Source organism: Heterocephalus glaber, unplaced genomic scaffold, assembly GCF_053883595.1.
Source record: "Heterocephalus glaber isolate CG9 unplaced genomic scaffold, H.glaber_assembly_v1.0 deba00001613, whole genome shotgun sequence".
In the NCBI taxonomy this organism is placed as follows: domain Eukaryota; kingdom Metazoa; phylum Chordata; class Mammalia; order Rodentia; family Bathyergidae; genus Heterocephalus; species Heterocephalus glaber.
In genome coordinates this window covers 9405941-9411053 of record NW_028258384.1, presented here as the reverse complement: position 1 = coordinate 9411053, position 5113 = coordinate 9405941, and the positions used below count along the sequence as shown (strand labels likewise).

The 5113-nt window shown below is 39.1% G+C and overlaps 1 pseudogene; it reads left to right on the top strand.

Annotated features, from left to right (window-relative positions):
* The first annotated feature begins 1122 nt into the window (after positions 1–1122).
* On the top strand, positions 1123–3531 carry LOC101710929 (calpain-7 pseudogene; annotated as a pseudogene).
* Positions 3532–5113: the final 1582 nt, after the last annotated feature.

Genomic DNA, 5113 nt, shown 5'->3' with positions numbered 1-5113 from the left:
AAGAGTACCACACCAATAATCCCTTCATCCCCAAAAGGCCCCACTCTTGAGCACATGACTGTTTATGCAAAAATTTAGATAAACCATAACATCCTTCAACCTCTACCACTACCTCGATCTTTAGGTTACCTTCCCTTCTGCAGAAGTTCTATCTGCCTGTTTCTTGTTGTCTGTCTTTTGTGTTTTAAATTAATTATAGTTTAGGTTTCTCATATAAAATAAGTTGTTATATGTAAGGTTATGTATCTGAATTATTTCATGTAAAATTATGGTCCAAGAGTGCATTCATTTTCCTACAAATGACTCAAGTTTATCTCTCTTTATGGCAGAGTAGTATTGCAATGTGTATGAGTACCACAGTTTTAATCCATTCATCTAGTGACAAATATATAGGGCACATCCAAGATTTAACTATTATGAGTTTTGCTGCTGTAAACATGGATATGAACATTTCTGAGATCGCATGTTTTTAACTGATTTGGAAAGACATGTAGAAGTGTAATATCTAGGTCAAATAAAATTTCTCATTTTAATTTTTTTGAGGAATCTCAATACTGATTTTCCAAGGGAAAAAGGAAAGGACAAGATAAATAGAAAATCAGGAAAAATGGAAACAAAGCTTTTGTACATAATGGGAATGGGGAAAAAAGAAGCAAGATCTATCTTGTGCTGGTTCAAATTCCCTACGATGGGGCACCGCGGGCTGTGAGGCGGGCCGGGCGGAAGATGCGCGGCGTTGAGGCGGGCCGGAGCTGGGGAGGCCGGCCGTGTCCCCTCCAGCGCCGACGGTGAACTTTCCTGCTCCGAGCTCGGCGCTCACCGGCCGCGCCGAGGCTCCCCGGCCGAGCTGGGCGCTCCTGCGTCAGGACCCGTCTTCTGGCCCCGGCGCGGGGCCTTGCGGCCATGGACGCCAAGGCGCTGGAGCAGGACGCCCTGCATTTCGCCCGGCTCGCGGTGCAGCGCGACCACGAAGGCCGCTACTCCGAGGCGGTGTTTTACTACAAGATAGGGACTTGCTATGTAGTTCCAAGCTGGCCTTGAACTCACTATGTAGCCCAGGCTGGCTTTGAACTCAGAAGGATCCTCCTGCCTCAGCCTCCCAAGTACTGTGATTATAGGAAGCAGCACAGGCCTTAATTTATGCTGAGATGGCAGGATCAAGCCTAGAACATATTCAAGAAAAACTAAATGAGTATCTTGAAAGAGTTCAAAATCTACATTCTGCAGTTCAGTCAAAAAATGCTGGTCCTTTGAAATCAAAACATCAATTAGACTTAGAGAGTGCTCATTTTCTTGTTACACAAGCTTTTGATGAAGATGAAAAACAGAATGTTGATGAAGCTATAGAATTGTATACAGAAGCTGTGGATCTCTGTCTGAAAACTTGTGAAACTGCTGATAAAACCCTGCAAAATAAACTGAAACAGTTGGCTCGGCAGGCACTAGATAGAGCAGAAGCATTGAGTGAGCCTTTGACAAAACCATTCTACAAAGTCAAGTCAACAAATATTAAACCAAAGCCACCTCCAGTGAAAACACATTGTCCACTAGGAGCTAATTCTTTCCCTGAAAAGCCTCAGCCATTTATAAGTCCGCAGTCATGTGATGCACAAGCACAGAGGTATACAGCAGAAGAGATAGAGGTGCTCAGGACAACTTCAAAAATAAATGGTATAGAATATGTTCCTTTCATGAGTGTTGATCTGAGGGAACGTTTTGCTTATCCAATGCCTTTCTGTGATAGATGGGGCAAGCTACCATTATCACCTAAACAAAAAACTACGTTTTCCAAGTGGGTACGACCAGAAGACCTCACCAACAATCCTACAATGATATATACTGTGTCCAGTTTTAGCATAAAGCAGACAATCGTATCAGATTGTTCCTTTGTGGCATCATTGGCTATCAGTGCAGCTTATGAGAGACGGTTTAATAAAAAGTTGATTACCAGCATAATTTATCCTCAGAATAAGGATGGTGAACTAGAGTACAATCAATGTGGAAAGTATATGGTAAAACTTCACCTCAATGGTGTCCCAAGAAAGGTGATAATTGATGACCAGTTGCCTGTTGATCATAAGGGAGAACTGCTGTGTTCTTATTCCAACAATAAAAGTGAATTATGGGTGTCTCTTATAGAAAAGGCATACATGAAAGTGATGGGAGGCTATGATTTCCCAGGATCCAACTCGAATATTGATCTGCATGCATTGACTGGGTGGATACCAGAAAGGATTGCTATGCATTCGGACAGCCAAACTTTCAGTAAGGATAATTCTTTCAGAATGCTTTATCAACGATTTCACAAAGGGGATGTCCTCATCACTGCGTCAACCGGAATGATGACCGAGGCTGAAGGAGAGAAGTGGGGCCTGGTCCCCACACACGCCTACGCTGTGTTGGATATTAGAGAGTTCAAGGGGCTGCGATTTATCCAGTTGAAAAATCCTTGGAGCCATTTACGTTGGAAGGGGAGATACAGTGAAAATGATGCAAAAAACTGGACTCCAGAGTTGCAAAAATATCTAAACTTTGATCCCTGGACAGCTCAGAAAATAGATAATGGAATATTTTGGATTTCCTGGGATGATCTCTGCCAGTATTATGATGTGATTTATTTGAGCTGGAATCCAGGTCTTTTTAAAGAATCGACATGTATTCACAGTACTTGGGATGCTAAGCAAGGACCTGTGAAAGATGCCTATAGCCTGGCCAACAACCCCCAGTACAAACTGGAGGTGCAGTGTCCACAAGGCGGCGCTGCAGCTTGGGTTTTGCTTAGTAGGCACGTAACAGACAAGGATGACTTTGCAAACAATCGAGAATTTATCACAATGGTTGTATACAAGACTGATGGGAAAAAAGTTTATTACCCAGCTGACCCGCCTCTGTACATTGATGGAATTCGAATTAATAGCCCTCATTACTTGACTAAGATAAAGCTGACCACGACTGGGACCCACACCTGGGACCCACACCTTTACATTAGTGGTTTCTCAATATGAAAAACAGAACACACTCCATTACACAGTCCGGGTATATTCAGCATGCAGCTTTACTTTTTCAAAGATTCCTTCACCATACACCTTATCAAAACGGATCAATGGAAAGTGGAGTGGTCAGAGTGCTGGAGGATGTGGAAATTTCCAGGAGACTCACAGAAATAACCCCATCTATCAATTCCACATAGAAAAGATGGGGCCTTTACTGATTGAGCTAAGAGGACCAAGGCAATATAGTGTTGGATTCGAGGTTGTAACAGTTTCTTTGGTGGGAGATCCTGTTACCTATGGGTTTCAGAGGAAATCTAGTGGTGATTATAGGTGTGGATTTTGCTACCTGGAATTAGAAAACATACCGGCTGGGATCTTTAATATCATTCCCAGTACTTTTTTGCCTAAACAAGAAGGACCTTTTTTCTTGGACTTTAATAGCGTTATCCCCATCAAGACAACGCAACCTCAGTGACAGAAATCTCAGCAATAACTGGATTTGGGACTTACGAAGCATCAACTCTTCAAACGAGGACACAATCTTTGGGAAGATAAATACTACAGTCAGAATAGGATTAAGTTTCAAAACGTGTTACAATGGAATCTGGTGCAAGAAGTGTAAGTAGTCGGAATTACCTTATCACCTAAAAGTACTGTTTACATGGTTTTGTGTACATAGAGAGTTGGCCTGCATTTAGGTGTAAAATGTATATGATTAAAAATCAGATTTAGTCATCACTGTGAGATGCCTTTGCTCAGAGGACAAGGCTGAGATCAGATGAGGGATGTAGACTCACTGAACGGAATGGCGGACTATTTTAATATCCCTGAAATATTTAATTATGTTTCCTTTTTTTAGAACGCATGTTGTTAAACCTGTTTGTGTTGACTCCTCTGTATATCTTGGACAACTGATTACCAAATGAATCATGTCACTGTAATTAATGTTGCATTATTTATGACTTTAAATGTTTATTGTTACCCAGATGTTATAAAAGAATAAAGCTTTAAGAAGTACTAATTAGCTTAGCATGGAGATGCTCAGGCTTAAGAATGAAGGTCTCTGAGGTTAGAACCTGTCTCCCATTGAAGCATAGAGAGAACTGAGGTACATTCACGGTTGCAGTTTTATCAGGTTGATGAAAGTAGTAATCTGAGGTATTGAAGAGGTTACAATTTAGTTTGTATAGTCTTTTTAAATTACTCTGTAGTTCAGTGCTCTTGTGGTAACAGCACTTTGAAGAAATTGAAAATTTAGTTTGTGGTGATGGGGTTATACAGCATTCAGAGAAGGTGAGTTGCCAGGACCTCATGTATTGTAAATTCCTAGCTGTTTACATAAAAATCCATCCAAATAGAATGCTTGAGATTCTAAAGTTCTGAAAATTAATAGGGTGAGATTTTTGTCTCTACTTTATAATTATCAAAACCTCTTATTTTGTATTTCTGCTGCCTTTAATTGAAATAAAGTTTATACTTAAGGAAAAAAAATCCCTACGATGAATCTTATTATATATATATCACATATATGATATATATGATATATATCATATATATATGATATATATAATATATATATATATATGATATATATATAATATATATAATATACATATATGATATATATACACAAATGTACCAACAAATGTCTCACTTACAAAACCTTTTATTATTTTTTAGGACTATGACGATGGCCTATCCTCCCAAATATATTATAAGCCACTTTAAGAAAAAAAAAATAATGGTTGTACCAGTTCACATTTCTACCAGCAATGGAGAAAGCCCACTTTGTCTCAAACAACCTTGCTGGAATTTGATATAGTATGATTTTTTTCGATGGTGCCTTCCATTCTTTTGAGTAAAAAGAAATCTCGATATTGTTTTAGTATTTATTGTTAATGGTCAGAAAAGTTGAGAAATTTTTTATATATTAATTGACCATTTGTATCTCTTCTCAAGAGAAGTGTGTATTAATTTAATTTGCATGTTATATAATTCAGTCTGTATATTGAATGTTTTACTTACTTTCTTGTTGCTGGAACAAAATGCCTGAAACAAATGAGATAAAGGAGGAAAGATTAATTTCAGGTCAGTTTGTAGAGGATTCAGTCCATATTTGG